This window comes from Nannospalax galili, unplaced genomic scaffold (assembly GCF_000622305.1).
Source record: "Nannospalax galili isolate Female #2095 unplaced genomic scaffold, S.galili_v1.0 scaffold2127, whole genome shotgun sequence".
NCBI lineage: Eukaryota > Metazoa > Chordata > Mammalia > Rodentia > Spalacidae > Nannospalax > Nannospalax galili.
This window is the reverse complement of record NW_008356163.1, coordinates 195,655-213,627: the sequence shown is the minus strand read 5'-3', so window position 1 is coordinate 213,627 and position 17,973 is coordinate 195,655. Positions and strand designations below refer to the sequence as shown.

Sequence of the window (17,973 nt, the reverse complement as noted above, 5' to 3'; positions counted from 1 at the left end):
ATATATATATGACATTAAATTGGGTGGGAGGCATTAGGGGAGGTATTGCTCCCCTAATAGGACATACATGTATATATGTATAATATATATGCATATATATATGATATTACATTAAATTGGGTGGGAGGCATTAGGGGAGGTGTTGCTAGAGGTGGGTATCTAAATTATCATCACAATATATTGTCTGAAATTGCAAGTAATCAATGAACTATTTAATGTATAATTTGTTCTTGACAATTTAAGTGAGTTTCTGTGATGTGTCAAGTCCATTAACATAAAGACTTGACATTTGGGTTTCTCTAGGGATCATGGGACCCAACTATTGGCAATCAGAATAAGACTAAATGATTTTAGGATGAACCTGTGAAGAATAAAAAAAAAATCTAGACTGTCAGCATGATGATTTCCTTCTGTGAGGAGGATAGCTAATTCTCTATGGGATCAAAGGCTTTAAAATTATAACAGGATGAGTTCTTCAATCAATGAATATTTGAATAGAATTAAATACTGATAAAAAAGGAATCTGAATACTCACCCAAAAATGACTTAAACAATAGTCAGATAATCCTGACCATATAGTGAAAGTTGGTTAATAAATTGGAGCTATAATTGGGGGTACTTTTAAAAATTAGTTCTTTTATTGTTTTTATTTATTTTATTTTTTTATTTTTGTGTATGAGTGTATTGCCTGCATACATGTAAGTGCACCAATGTCATGCATTACTTGTAGAGGTCCAAAGAGAGCATCAGATCCCCTGGAACTGTAGTTGCAGTCAGTTTTTAGCTGTCACGTGGGTGCTGGGAAGTGAATCCAGCTCCTCTGAAAGAGCAGCCAGTGCTCTTAACCACTGAGACATCTCTATAGCTCCATAATTAGGAAAACTTTTGAAAACAGAAAGAGCCACTAAAAGTTTTGCTCACAGGGTGATGTTTGTCTCAGGGCTTTCAAGACAGTGTTATTTTTCAGTAACAGGTAAAGATTCTAATCCTATTTATAGTGTCCATCAGAACAACAACAAGAACACCAAAATGAACAAACAAACAAATGAACATGTACATTTATGAAAGAAACAAAATTGTTTACTGATTAATGTAATTCCACACAGAGGAAAGAAGCTTGATACCCTAAATGAGTAAATGTCTGCATTTTTTTGAATTCTGTAAAAGAAAGTTGAAATTACCTAGAAATGTGGAAGAAAAAAATAATATCAGGATCTTGACATGTAAGTTGGATGGGTCTAGTTTGGTCTGTAGATTGGAATAATATTTTTTTCTGGATTTGAGTTAAATGGTGTTTTTAGTTATTTTTATTGTGTAAAATAATCATCATAACATCATTAAAGAGGTAGTTTATTATCCAGCAGGTGCCATAAGAGAAAGGAAAATATAAAAAATAAATAAATAAATCTAGGCACCTACAGAAATTGTTCTAATTCTGCTTTTACCTCTAATGGTCATAAGGTGAATTTAAATCAGTGGTTTCTTTAAAATGTGAGAGAAAGCTGCTTTAGGAAATCCAAGGGATAGTCAAAGCCACCTGATATTTAAAAAAAATGAAGAAGAATTACTGTTATCTTTTTTGATGAACACAATAGTAATTTATGAGACATATGGAAAAACATAAATGAGTGATAATATGTTCAAAGTTGTTGGATAGAACATTTAACTGACAAACTCTAAATGAAGTTTTAAAATGAAGTTTGTAATCCTTTAAAAACAGTTTTATATCTTTTGTGGAGAAGGCTGAAAAATATTGTCTCTCTCTCTGTGTGTGTGTGTGTCTGTGTGTGTGTGTGTGTTTGTGTTTGGATGCTTACTGCTTACACTTTGCCTTATTTATACATTATTGACAAAAGTGAGACATAAATTGTATTTTGAAGAAAACTTTTGCATTTAAAAATGCAAAAATGGTGCCTAATTATTTAAAATGGGGATAAATATGGCACGTTTTAAATGCTATCTTTGAAATCAGTATTATGGAGACTGGAGATATGACTTTGTGGTTAAGAGCACTAGCATTTCTTGCAGACGACCTAGGTTCACTTCCTAGCATCCACATCATGAAAAACAGGCACCTATAACTCCAATTCCAGGGTATTCAATGCTCACTTCTGACTTTATAGTCATTGCAAGACATGGGTGCACTTGTATGCATGGTGGCTATACATTCACAATATAAGACTGAATTAAAATAAATTTTAAACTAACTAAAAGCACTATGAAAGGAGAGTGAAGTCCAGGTATTGTTATTGAACACCCAAAAGGTCAGTTACATCTGTCTAGTACTTTTAAGTAATGTCATATTTAGAAAGACTATACATTGTTAAATAAAACTTGATAAAATTATGTTTTTAAGTCAACCTCTGTACTATATAGCCAGATTGCATCAATAACTCCATTGAATTAAATATAGGTTTCTTTGAACCTCGAATAGAAATTTTAGACTATACATAATATATCGTATTATATATGTATCAACTTTCATCTTTAACATACCTAAAATAAAAAAAAATTATTCAAACATTCAGCTATGCAAAATACCTTTTTAAATATTTCCATTCTAGGAACATGCAGCCACCCTAATCTTCTTACATAGATCCTACTTTATTGAAAATATTTTCATTCTCATATAATTGTTTCTCTTACTGATTTTTTTTAACATCAGGAGATGTTTATAAACAAATAAGTTTGTCATCTGTTGTGAGAACTTTCTTAAGCAATATCTACTCATAGTTTTAGTGATAAATCAATGATTTATAACCACAAATTGACCAAAAAAACAATTGTTAAATTGTTAATTAGGTTAAAGCTAGAATTTCAAGAAATAGTTGAAAAAAATCATAATAAGAATTTGAATTGTATAATATGAATTAGTAACATCTGAGCAAAAAAAAATGTTTTTGTAGTCCTAATGAAATACCTTAGATTAAAACAAAATGTTTTTAAAGGGCTTGCACAAATTTGAAGGTATTTAAAATTTCCCTATTGTTTTTAGGGGCTAGGTAAATTCTCTACTTTCCTAGGATAAAGGAGGGATTTAGCTTGCTTCTTTTTCCATCTTAGGTCATGTGAAGATTAAGTCTCCAATTTTCTTGTAGGCTGAGATACTAAACATTAGTTGGAGGTTCCCATCACAGCACATTGTTGATTGAAAAATAGAGCATCCTGTAAGTGGGTTTTCCTGTAAATATCTTTACATCTCTGTTGTCAATATTTTATGACTTAGCTATTGTCAAGACCATAGTATTCTAACTATTGGGGTGTTTTATCTTCTTCTTGGTCACTGAGTCATGGGTTCAACCTTCCTCAGGAATTTTCGGGGCTATTTTGAGATCAATATACTTTGATTGGTGCATGGAGATCCAAATTCCATTTCCAGAGAGCCAGGTTCTCAGTGAAAACAGAGTACGAAAATTTACCAGCCTGCATAAAACAGAAAAGTTTCTGTAAGATAAATGATTATATCCTTATTTTTTCTACAATTGTTAACGACCATGAGGATAGATATTATCATATTTTGCTGCTTTTCACACTAAAATGACTTGAGTACATGTATATCTCATTCTTTTTTTATTCACAAACAAAGAAGATAGAGCCTTTTCATTATTAGCACTTATTGATGTGACTCTTTAGTGTATTAGGACATTCATTTTTTTTCACTTTATATTGCATTTTGCTTAGTTAAACTCATCTTTTTTCTGTAGGACTCACCATAAAGCTACAGGAGTAAATACTGTCCTACATGTACTAGGGAAGCCATTGAACTTCTACTGATTATAAGTTAATGAGGAAGGAAATTCCTACCATGGACTGAAGTTTTAATAAAATTTCCATTATTCATGCTTTTTGACCTTTTATTTAATTTTATAGTTTGCAGGCAATAATGAATGCTTCTTTTTAAACAATACTTTTTATTATTTTTCTGTACGTGTAAGAGTGTGTTACCTGCAGGACTTCTCTGAGGATTGATCTGTGGATGCATAGTAGAAGGCCTCTTCCACACACATAACAGAAACATATGACTTGTCTAAGCCATGTTATGGTTAAGGCTAAATTTTAAAACAACCTGATTCAGTATTTGTTTATGGACAAGAGTGTAGGCCAAATGCTGGGCACCTGTTCCTTCACAATTTTCTTGTAACTGGTCTCCTGAGCATGGGCTTCACTCACTGCTTTTCTGAAACAGTATTTCTGACATGAAATGGGGAAGTAGAAGTCAGAATCTATATTTGTGTTATCAAATAATTTTTCATTTAATCCCTATAATATCACACAAACTTAATTACTTTCACTGTCTGCATGAGAAATGACAAGTTTTATATGTAAAGGATTCAAACATACATCATACACTACCTTGGGTAGAATAAAGGAGTGATCCTGAGGGCTCAAGTTCTTATGTCTAGGTTACAAAAGGAGCACATACTGCTCAGTGAGATTGTTTACATTGTGAAGAGTGACTTTTAGTTGCAAATTTTATTCAAAGATTTTTTTACATAGATTATATTCTAATTCCAAAAGTCACTCCTACAGGATTCTATAAACTAGTCAAAATAAACTTATCTGAACATTGAAGTATTTCATGATAAGATCAAACCTTCATGAAATCCAAATACCAGAAGAAATAAAATCATTCACAACTCCAAGCTCAGTGTGCACTGGAAGGTCTTCCCTTACTGATGAGCAAGAACATTTTATCTAAATAAAGGCAAATTTAAGAAAGGAACAGATTCTATGCATCAGTTCTATCAATATGAAAGTTTCAATGTGAATAAATACCTCACTTTTAGATTTGAAAATCTAAATATGACCAAATAACCAGGAAGAGCTTTGGTGGAGGTAATCAGTTTCCTGAAACTGTCCAACTCTCTATGACTTCCAGATGCTTTCTTTACCTTCTTCCCCATTTTCATGGTGGTATTTTCCCCCATTTTTAGATCATAGCCTATCACCTATAATAATTTTGAAAAGGCAGCTATCAATATGAGATGATTAGCCCACTTTTACCTAGGACTAGATGTTCTTTCACTGTTATCTATTTTTTTTATTGTTTATGTGAAAAAAAAATGGAGACAAATGAATAAATAATGACATGTAATAACCAATAGACTTTGCCTTATATCCATAAAAAACATAAATTAGAGTTTATATTACATATACATATTATATATATTTTAATATTTTACTTATTAATTTTATTTTATGTATATGATTGTATTTCCTCTGTGTCTGTAACTGTGCCCATGCCTTGCATTGCCAATGGAGGTCAGAAGGTTGTGTTGGATTTCCCTGGAGCTGGAATTATGGATAATTGTTAGGTGGCTTATGGTTGCTGAGAATTAAACCTGGATCCTCTACAAGAGCAGCCAATGTTTTTAAACACTGAGGTAGCTCTTCAGCATCATATTACATAACTTTCAGTTAATATAAAATTTGTGGAAATCTGGGTGACAAATTTATGAATAAGTAGATAGGAAATGCATAGAAAGAAAAGGCACTCCTCTGTACATGTTTGAGATGCTGGTGTGTTTTATTGTTCTGTGATCTAGTGTACTGATAGCTATAAAATTTAATCAGGTTAGTGAGAAATGGATATTGATATACATTAGTAAGACCTATAGGATTCAAGTTGTTCCTCAGTATCTGTTTGAAAAATATAAATTAACATTAGAGGAGATTATGTGTTTTATTGTGGCTATTATGAAGTGCTGTGTATATAAAATCATAATGAAATGAATTCTTGGCCATTTCTTTTACTTAAAGAGTCATTAACAGTACAATGAAGCATGGTAAAAAGTATCCAGAGGGAGAATATTTATGGAGAATAACTGTTCATGATAATAATTTTAAGCTTAAAAACTATGCTGTATTTTTATAATTTTATTTCTTCTGATTATATTACAAATTGAGCAGCAATACAGCAAATTAATGAATTTTTTTTCAAAACATCAGCATAGTCTGATGTTAGTAGATTACAATAAATATAGTGCTGACACACAATGCATCTAATTAAAGAGTTCTTCCAATTGAACCTTAAATAGTTGAAAAGACAGAGTAAATGGATTTAAACTTCTGTCGTAAGGCTGGAGGCTATGAATTGAATAATAAACTATCCAAAGTCTGCCATCCTTTTTCAGAAGTCTGACAGAACCATGTGTGCACAGTCAGACTCATGCTGATGATCCCACAGATACTAAAATAGAACAAGAATTCTGACAATTCTCTTCAAAATGACAAAAAAATCCTTCTAAGTCAATACATTATCTATTTGCATTATTTAAAGAGCTTATTTAATGCATAAGAAATATGTTGAAACAATATTCTGTGTGAATTTAATGGCATCAAATTTTAAGTTTTTTATTAAGAAGATAGGTTGAAATGATACAGAAAAAATATAACAGGTAGTACTTCTGTTTTGTATCAAACTTTCACAGTGGCAGACACCACAATGTTTAGTTCAATTAGAAGATTGCATTGGGAATAAATCTTTCCCAGGGTAGACACTTGTTAGTTCATAAATATTTCATTCTGACAATAAGAATCATTTGAGAAGGCAGTTAGAAATTTCTTTACACAATTTCGCTGGCCTTTAAACTATCTTTTCTTTTTGCATGTTTAATGTAGTCAAAAGATAAGTATTTTGGTTAGCATCTACTAAAAAGGTAAGCATGAACAACTGTTGTCTAATACAAGTCTATTTTAAAATATGGTAGGTTTAGCATTAGCAAATTACAACTAATTCAAGAGATGTAAAAATAAAATCATGGATTTAAAAAAATTCAAAACAGTGATTCAGGCAGACTTTATATTCTATGTATACGAATACCAAATGATCACATGAAACCAAAGGAAGAGTATTTGATGTATATTAAACCTAAGTATTAAAGATTATTATCACTGTTTTCACCAAAATCCTTTAAATGTTAGCATTAACAGATTAATATTTTTAGCACATATTTAGGTATGTGGCATTTTTCAAGGCTGGAGAGAGAATCTCAGAAAATAAAAAATTTATAGAACTGTTGAAAAATACAGAAAGCAGCTGTGATTGAGCTAGGGTCGCATTTAATCTTAATAGTAAAGAGGTTTCTTGTTTTTTTTTTTTTGATCATGTTTAGTGTATTTAGTGTCTAAATTAAATTGAAATGATGTTGTGATGAAATATGATTAAAATGTCACAGAATTAGACTTTTTGGGTCCCCTAAACTTGAAATCACATCTTACTATTTTCTCTATACAATAATTTGTAGTCATAAACTCAATTATAACATTTTCTTTGTGGACAACTATTCCTCTTTGTTTCCCTTTTTCATTTTTTTTATTAAATTATGGAATACCTCATGATGTTTTGGAACATTAATGATTTGTTAATTACAAAATGAGGTAGATTTCTGCTCAGATATGTATCATTTTTTAAGTGTAAATATGTACAAAATAAATTATCACTTATATTTTTAACCAAAGATATAATAAAATTTTCTATTGGCACTATTGTGCAATGAAAAAACAGAACTAACTAGACTTTAGTATCCATTAAAGAACAGGAATTCTAATTTGTAACTAATTATATTAGTGTCTCTTACTCAGTCCAACTCCATCCTTTCATGACCCTAATCTCACTAGTCTGTGCTGACAAACACTATCCTCTCACATCTGTGACGTTATACTTTAGATTTTTAAAAATTGTATTCTGTTATCCCCTATGATCCTTTATATTACTGCAGCATCAAATTTAATTAGGATAAGTATAATTATATAATTGAATATTATAGGTAATACATTTTTGTCTAAAGTATAGTAGGTTAAAAAATAAAATTTTGATTAATAATTTTGGAAGATTGATTACTATATATACTACTCATAGCAAACTGATATGTGCATAGCTCTTACATTGAGTTAGTGTCTATGATCTCATATTTTTACCGTACATTATGAATACAATATAGCTCTTACCAAAATCATCGATATGAAATATTACTTTTGTAACAGTCAGTGGAATAAAATAAATCCACCAAGTTTCAAATACCACTTGCCTTTGAATTTGAAAATACACACTCATAATACACACATGATATGCAACTTGTATAAGTTTTCATTGTAGGTAGAAGCTATTTCTTTTCAAATATTTTATTTGTTGTTTTTATTTTATGTATATGAGTATATTGCCTGCACGAGTGCACCCATGTTTTGCAATGCCCGCGGAGGTCAGCACAAGGTGTTGGATTCCCTGGAGAGAGAGTTGCGATGGTTGTTAGCCACCATCTCTGCTCTGAGAATCGAACCTGGGTCTTCAGCAAGAGCATTCAGTACTCTTAACCTCTGTGTCAACACTCCAGCCAGAAACTTTTCTTATATATTAGAAAATATTTAGATGAAAGTAACACATTGGTTTATAAGTATTTTTTAAGTAAAATATATGTGTGAAACAATGTGCTATGAGTTACACATAAAACAGAATGTAACATATTTATAATCAAGGTCTGGTTATATGGAAAGAATAAAATGAAATTAATAATTACTCAAAACACTCACAAGCATGGTAAATACACAGACACGTAATGGGGAACAATAAATGGAATAAACTATGTCAGCAAGAAGAAGAAATCAATGAGAACATGTGTTTGTTATTTATGACATAGACACACATTCTCATTGCTACTTCTTTGATATAATAAATGGGTAACCATGCATTCATATTCTTGTGAGAGTTGCTTTCTGAAATTCTGTTACACAGAAGCAACTAGCAGGTTCTTTATTCTTGACTTTAAAAACTATTTGGCAGACATATCGAAATGATAACAGAAATATCAATTTTGCAATATTGCAAAAACTTAGACTTATTTTTTCTGAAGAAGGAAATATATAGTTATTGTGTGCATCAAACTGAAAAAAATGTCATGAAAATATCATAGCAGAAACATAGCGGAAATTCTAATACAAATAACTAAAATATTACTATGGGTATATAAAATACTTATTTGGAGATTAATATAAAATTTAAATAATGATAATAGAAACAGAATGTGGAGAGGAGAGTAACATGAAATCTTACAAAAAGAATCTGGAAACATAACATCATATTTCAGTTTTGTTTAACTAGTGTATATTATCTTAGTAAATAAACTGTATTTCTTGTAAGGTGAAAAGAAGTATGTATATAAGTATTTATGATTAGTGATAATGTATGCAGTTAACATTTCAAAGAAATAGAAGAGAGTGTGTTTGTTTCTGTATATAATGAGGTAAATTAGAATGTGTAATACCCTTGGATTATTTATGAGAAGACAAATGCATATAGTCTGAAATTGTTTCTGATTTAACTCTTGCCACAGATGAAGTAGGAAGAGATGAAGGCAGAGGACAATGGTTCTGCAGTAATTCACTTTGTCCTGCTGGGCTTCTCTGACCTTCCCAACCTCCAAGGTTTTCTGTCTGGGGTGTTCATCCTTATTTATATTATTATCCTAGTTGGAAATTGCCTCATAATAATAATAACCAGGATAGAACCTGTATTAAAGAAAGCTATGTATTTTTTCTTGGCAAATTTTTCTTCTCTAGAAATCTGTTATGTAACAGTCACTGTCCCTAGACTTCTGTTCAACATTTGGACTCAGGATAGAAACATATCCATAATGGCCTGTGCCTTCCAAATGTGCTTCTTCCTTATTTTTGGGACTACTGAGTCTTTCCTCCTTGCTGTGATGTCCTATGACCGCTACGTGGCCATCTGCAACCCTCTGCAATATCCTCTGGTCATGAATCCAACAAAGTGCACTCATCTGGCAGCAGGCTCCTGGCTCAGTGGTATCCCAGTACAAATTGGGCAAACCTGTCAGATATTCTCTCTGCACTTCTGCAATTCTAATAGAATAGACAACTTCTTTTGTGATGTACCCTCTGTTCTCAAGCTGGCCTGTGGGGACACATCACTGCACGAACTCTCTGTCTATGTGGTTGTTATGGTTGGTGGCACTGTTCCATTCATACTGGTGCTTATGTCTTACAGCAAAATCATTGTCACCGTCCTGAGGTTGCCAACAACCCAAGGACGGGCTAAAGCCTTCTCCACCTGTTCTTCCCACCTGCTGGTGGTGGTTTTGTTTTATGGATCTGCTACTGTTACATACTTAAGACCCAAATCCACTCATTCTCCAGGTACTGACAAACTGCTGTCTCTGTTCTACACCATTGTTACCCCCATGTTCAACCCCATGATATATAGTCTTAGAAACAAGGAGTTGATTGGAGCACTGAGAAAAGTAATCCTTGTAAAATAGAGCCATGGGTTGGCTGAGATCTGTGTCACTTTTGTACCTCACGGCATCTCAAACATTGAAAAAACATTTTATTTATTATTTTTATTCTATGTGTATGTGTATATTGCCTCCATGAATGTAATTGCACCCATGTTGTGCAATGCCTGTGAAGGTCAGAAGAAGGCGTCAGATTCCCTGGAACTGGAGATATGAACAGATGCTAACCTCCATGTTGGTGATGGGAATTGAACCCAGGTCCTCTGTAAGAGCAGCCAGAGCTCTTCACCACCAAGCCAGTTCTCCAGCCCCTCAATCACTTTTTTGACAAGCCACATCCCTACTTTAAAAAAGTTATTACTTCAGTTTTTGATGCATTGTAATAAGCTTAAATCTTCTTTTGAAATTGACACTGATACATGTAGTATGTAGTGCATTCATCCTCACTTAAACATGCCAGATGAAACCAATATTTTAAAAAGAAACATTTATTATTTATTTATTTATTTATTTATTTATTTTATGAGTTTTTGCATATATTACATTTACCACATGCATGCAGTGCTCATGAAGGGGAAGGAGGGCAGCAGATTCCCTGGAATTGGAATTTAAGACAATTTTTAACCCCCATGTGGGTGAAGGGAATCAAACACCAGTTATCTGCAAGAGCTACCAGTTATGTTATCTTCTGACTCATCTATCCAGGCTATAAACTAATATTTCTAGAATAAAATTTTATGAATAATGCATCTTGTGTTCAATTTTCAGAAGGTTCCTGATTCTCATTTAAAACCTCATGAGCACAGTTTTCTTCAGTTCAAATTCCTTTCAGTTTCTCATCTTCAATAAACATACTGTCTTTCAAGTAGTGGTCACAAGCTGAAAAGCCTATTATACCTCCCAAACTGCTAGACACAAAATATTTTTATGCAAAACTAAATTTTAAAAATTAGTGTTTCATAATTTCACTGTAAATAATAGACTTCAAAATTTCATGTCCATAACTTAAAGCTAACTGTAATTATTTACCTAAATGTCCATACTTGTCTTTTCTGAAAATATATTGATACTAAAATCCACAGTGTTGTACATGTCAGAAGTAACCAGTAGATACTTGTAGAAGCCAGTAATAACTGAGTAATGAATGTTTGCTGACCCAGTCAATAAATGAGTGAATTATCAGTTAAGATTGATGGGGCATGTTAAAGAAATCTGGTACCTCTTATACATTTAAAGCATGAGTAACTATTTTCATATACTGATGTAAGTGACACTGTGCAATGCCGGATTCTTTCATGATAATACCAATAGGGAAGCCAAGTCATGCAACATTTTACTAATTTCCTATGAGTTCATAACCTTGGAAAAATTGTACTCAATTTTTTGGAACATATATGTTTCCTGATGTTATTGTAAAAAAAATTATTTTGATGTAACTCTTTTGATTTCTTCATGAAATGCCTCCAAAAATATTCTTTCATGCCTCCTCATTTACAAAAAAAAACCATTTTGTATTTAAATGTGAAGTAAAGAATTTGGGTTGTTTAGGATATCAAATTTGATACAGTTATGTAACATCTATCAACCAAGACTTCATGCTTTCAACCCTGTGTAAGGTGATTAAAATTATTGTATATTTGAAAAGATGTTTTTGAGGAAAGTGAACAACAATCAATTTAACCAAAATACTCCATCTGTTGAATACAAAATTTCCACATTAAAAGCTCATTTTGGGGAAGGGCATGCCATTTTGGGTGCGGAGTGCCCATTGATAAGTTGTCTATATTCCAGTAAACAATTCTCTACCATTTGTCATAAAACCAATCCTGCTAAACTCACTGATTTAAAAAGAAGACATGACAATAGGAAGATGATTCTTAGGAAGAAGAGGGTCAGCAGGAGTTGGAAGGAACAAGTTGAATACCGGAAGGGATTATGATCACAGTACATTGAAAATATGTATAAATTGTTGAAAATGAATATTACACTCAAAGGTAAAGAGAACCAACTCATTTCATGAGATTTTTTTTTTTCATTCATTGGAAAAATCCTGGGAGACTGCTCTTATGATACTGCTGGGAAAATGAGCAGTAGGCCCCTACTGAAGAAATATTGGCAACTGATTTTTCCTAAATGAATTAGAGGTGATTTTCCCAAAACGAGAGGCTATAGAGAGCCTGATTAGATCTCAGTGGATGGATTTGCACTGGGAATCATTTAGGGACACTGATGACACAGTGGGCTCCAGTAGGGGGCTATGGGATAGTGCTAGTAGGGATGGGAGTATAGAGATGTTTAAGACTGTTTGAAATTTTCTGTATTAAATACACAAAAATTCAATAAATTTTTTTAAAGTCTGTGGATTCTAGTCTATTTGTCCCAAGAGCCCCTAGGTGTGGATACAGACCCTGGAGACTGGTCATACTACCAGGTATCACGAGGAAAAAAAACACTATCCCTTTTCCAGCATCTATTTGTTGCTAGTACATTATTAGCTACATTTGGCATCCTTCTCTCCTCCCCCATCCATGCTGGGTCCCTGTCTGGCTTGGTCTTGCACAAGCCTTGCGCATGCTGTCCTAAGCACTATCTGGTTTTATGTACATCTCCTCTCTGTTGTCCAGACAACACAGATTCTTTGAATTCATCTACCATGCCTCGATCTGCTGCAATTATCCTGGAACTTTCAGATAAGTTACAACATTGGTGCCCTATTTATGACTGCGTATGCAAAGGGCTCTTCTTTTCTCCACTTTTACTATGGATTTCTGTGTTGGTCACCATCTAGTAGAAGAAAAACCTTCTTTGTTGAGAAATAGCTAATGTTGTTCCAATTGGAATATATGTTGGGTTCAGGAAACTAATAATGTGCCAGATGGTTGGTTCATGGGAAGGGAAGAAAAGCAGTAATATAAATGGAGAAGAGAAACAGTAGATAGGAGGGGTTTAATGACAGGGGGAATGAAAAGGTAGGACAGAAAAAAGGCTAAGATGAATAGCTAACACATCAGGCCTTTTGAATGAGTGATGTTGAAACTGATTGTGGACACTTCTCTCATATAGATATCAACAATATAAAAGGAGTTTAAAGATAGTTACCCTATAATAGTGTTCTAGGGCCTTAATGGAATAACAAATGAAAAATCTAATGCCATGAATGATTCCCTCTTTCGGACAAGGGGGAATCTATATACCCTCAAACAATGCTAGCTACTGTCATTGCTCTTGATTACCCAAAAGAGCTGGAAGGCATGATTTTTTTGCTATAGATATTATCTATCCAACTCTTACAACAAATAGAAAAATCAAGATGCCACTGATGTTGAAGATAAATCTCTGTGAGCAATTGTTCATAGCATTAGAAGGTGTGATACATGTTAGTGGCAGAGAAAAGTAATCATTAATTTTTCCCAGCTGTGAACTCTGCAAATTACAGTGGCAAGTACCTTAGAAAAATATATCCCATGGTACAATAGGGACATAAAGATTATGGAAGTAACCAATCAACTTCAAATTAGATATAAGACCCAAATAACAAAAGGGATTCCCTCCTTGATATAGCTATCAGATCAAGAATCTATTCCTAGACAAATCATAGGCAGTAAGAGAGAAGCTTCTGTTATCATGGTAAGCAGAAATAAGGTTATACTGTCTCACAATGACTTTGTTAATAATAATCTCATTATTTTGTCTGTAGATTAATTACAGCCCTTCATTATCACCAGAGAAGGTTCTTTAAGTGATGATATTATGCATAACATTGTGTAGAGAAATTCTGTGTGTTATTTCCATTGTGTACATACAAAACTGTATCACAGCTGCATCTATTACTGTCCATTACTCTGCTCCACATTCATAATCCGGAGGATGAAGAGGACTGAATGAACATGTGGACATGGAGCACGAAGACTAAAGATGAAGGGCACATACCTGCCTGAACAGTTCTGATACTCTGACATCATTTTTTTAATGAAAGGAAAATATAATTATTTTTATTTTCAATATGGGGTGACTTTTACAATATGTATGTACTCTGGAAAAATTACTATTACCTAACCTTACAAATAAAAAATAATGTTATTTATAATGAAGAAAAACACACCAAGCCATGTGCCCTTCTTGTGAACTGGTTATGTGGCCTTAATACCTCATGATACTCCTTTTCTTTGAAATTAAAAATAATACATTAAAAATAATATGTGTAAGATCTAGGTTCAAATCCCAGTACCTACAAGGCTGCTAACAACCATCTGTAACTCCAGTTCCAGGGGACCCAGCATCCTCTTCTGACCTCCATGGGCACTGTATGACACTAGTACACTTGCATAAATGCACAGCATACACTCATACACATAAAATATAAATAAATAAGGAAATTAGAAATATAATGCATGAGTTTATGCATATATGCTTACAAATTAAACCTTGTAAACAGTACTTAACTCATTGCAAACAATGAGAAAAAATTGGGACATCTATTTATGATTGCTTCTGTGAGTGTTGGTTTAGGTCTAGGGATCAAGATGGGCAAACTTCTCTGGTTGATAAGTCAATCTGTTAGTTATGCATTCATTCAGGATAAATTGTCTTCAATAAAACAAGTAAGTTATTGCTACAGAACAGAGTTCTGTGAGAGATCTGAGGGAAAGATTCTCAGTTCTTTGTGTCCACTTTTGGCCTTAATATGGGTGCCAAGAGTCAGGCTTTTTTTTTTTTTTTTATTACGGCATAGTTATAATGTGGCATTGTCAAACAACACAGTTAAGGAAACATATTCTGTATTATATTAAGCTCATCAAAATTGTAAGTAATATGTAGTCTTGATACACTGGTATTTTCAATGGTCCAATAACAATGATTATGTAAAGGGTAGAGAGGCTGACCAACTGATAGAAAATTATTACATATTTCAACTATTAGAGAGTCTTTGTTTTGCAGTAGATGGTAATGGAATGCAGAGACTCATACTGGGCAACATGAAGAGAACAAGAGACTGTGGAGTGCTCAGCTCCACATCCGTATCATATCCCATCCTCCCAAGTCTCAGAAATAGTCAAGAAAGACAGGATGGTGAAGTGGTAGTATGAAGCAAAACATACCTGGCTTTTGCATGCTAAGCTGACAGTGGCAGTGACTGCATCCACTCAAGGCCAGGTCTGCACACACAAGGCGAACACAAGACAAAGTCAGCCAAAAGCCCAGCATAAATATGGGAAGACTTACAAAGTGACCACAAACTGAGAAGCTATTGGGAAAGGGAGAATCAGTTTTCTTACAGGATGTGGCTCCGAAGAGGGAACCGTGCTGTAGTAGATGGTCCTACACACACGCACACCGGCAGCACCCTGAACATCATGTGTGCAAAAGAAAGCACATGAAGCTGAGAGAAAAGAGTGAAGGGGGTGATAGGAGAGGAATTGGAGGAGAGGGAATTGGAGTTGAATTTGGTTAAGTACATTGGATGTGCCTGTGTGACATTATTAAAAATATGCTTTTTCTAAGACAGTATTTTGTTGTGCCAACTTCCTTCAGTGGTAAACAGAATTCATTCAATTAGAGGGTGAAGTGCAAAAGCAGTTAATTCCCAGGGTAGAGATTAGTTAGAACTTAGAGTATATTATTAGTTCTTATAGTATGAGACATTTGAGAGGACAGATAGCATCTGCTTCAAATAAAGTAAATTCCATGACCTTAAAATTTTTTATTTTTCCATTTTCATTTTGTGTCTAATACAAGTTTATCTTTACAAGTATATGTGGTTTTATATGAATATAATATAAGTGATCACATGAGAGCAGAAAGTAAGCAGATTATTAAATATAAAGCCTACATAACAAGGATGGTGGTCATCAATGTTTTCATCATCATCCTTTAAATCTAAAGATTCATTAAACACTTAATACAAATTTAAGATATATTTAAATATTTTATAGATGTAAAATCTGGAGATTTCCATTCAATTTTATAGAAGTAATTAACAAAGTAGAGAAAGGATACTACTGAATTGGTTTATATCCTGTCCTGTTAGTATTCAAATGCTTCCTTGATTGTTTATCATGTTTTCCTCTAATACTCTCTTCATTAAATTGAAATTGTATACAAATACAGCACATTTATAGCATTAGAATGCAGTGCAATGAGAGAAGTATTTAGTGCAGCTTAAAATTAAAGTCATATCTCTGCAATTCATTTCCCTACAAAATTATAGTATTTTGGGAAATTCAGTTACTAAACTTTCTATGTGCATCAATTTTCTGCTTTTTTTTCTTGATACGTTTTCTTAAAAAGCAAAATATGTATATTTTTAGAAACCATGTTTTTGATTTTATTCATACAGGATTTCTTAATGCTAAAATCAGGGTAAATTTTTTGTAAATATGTATTCTTTCCTCTTTGTGATTGTGTCAAAATAATTCATTGGTTTTTTTTTAATCTAGTTCTTGATAGATGATACTCCAGTCTCTGCTCTTGCTTCTCTGCACCATATTGTGCATTTTTGCTACAACCACTAGCATCAATTTTAATTAAGAGTATTATATACTTATGGAGTAGCTTGAATATTCAAAGTGACCTTTTTCTTTTAAAATTGTAGGAGACAAAGTAAATCTATATTTCATAAGTGTTGAAGTCACACCATGGTCATTCTCCAAAATGACTACTCTCAGAAAATCATCATAGATTCTCCCCTTTTTGTAAGGAGTATGTACAATTGATTTTCTAAACATTTACCACATAAAATGATTAAAATATAGCTCATCCTCAAAATAATTACATGATGCTTACACGTGAATTAATCAGAAAAAGTCATAGAATTCCTTACTCCCAAACACCTACTGACCATGCACCAAGATGCATGTGCAAGCTTACTATGCAACTAAAATAAATCTGAAGTTCAGTTAGAAACATTTCTGATTATAATTTGGAGATTATTCATGTATAGTAAGGATTTTATTTTATTAGTATCTTATCCAGTAAATTAGTGAATAAATTTAGTTCAACAGCATGTTATGTGTTTCACACAAAATGTAGTGACTATACAAAAATTAATATATTTTCAGACATAAGAAAATTGTGAAACAAATAGAACATTAGCATGAATACATATTTATATGCATGCATACACACATACAAACAGAGAGACAGAGAGAGAGAGAGATATGGAGAGACATATTAGAAAAAAGACTAAATGGAATAAGTTAAGACAGCAGTAAACCAAATTTTGAGAAGGTGGTTGATTTGATATAATCATAGATAGGTATTCTGGAGCATGCTTTCGTTATATAATAAATACAACATGTACATTCTTGTTTAAAAAATTTCCTAGAGAATAAAATAAACAACTCAGAGATTCCTTATTACATAGCTTAAAACTGAAACAAAAATAATGATTATTGATTACATACATCTTACATTGAAATGAAAAGAGAATTTGGAATTAAAAAACATTTTGTGGAACTAGATGACTTATTTTTAAGTTTTAGTAATGATTGTACATGGATATAGAGCCTATTAAAACTGATAAAAACTAGAAATACTAAAGAAAGGCATTAGAAAAAAATATAATATCACGGTTGTGGTCTCACACACCTTGAATCCCAGCAATTGGGAGCTAGGGGCAAGCAGATCTCTGTGAGATCAAGGCCACCCTGGTCTACATAGTGAGTTCCTGGTCATCTGGGGCTACAGGGAGACCCTGTCTCAAAAAAATGAATTAAAAATAAAT

The 17,973-nt window shown here is 32.8% G+C and overlaps 1 pseudogene; it reads left to right on the top strand.

Moving 5' to 3' along the window:
• The first annotated feature begins 9,329 nt into the window (after nt 1-9,329).
• LOC103750942 lies at nt 9,330-10,274 on the top strand (annotated as a pseudogene).
• The last annotated feature ends 7,699 nt before the right edge of the window (nt 10,275-17,973 follow it).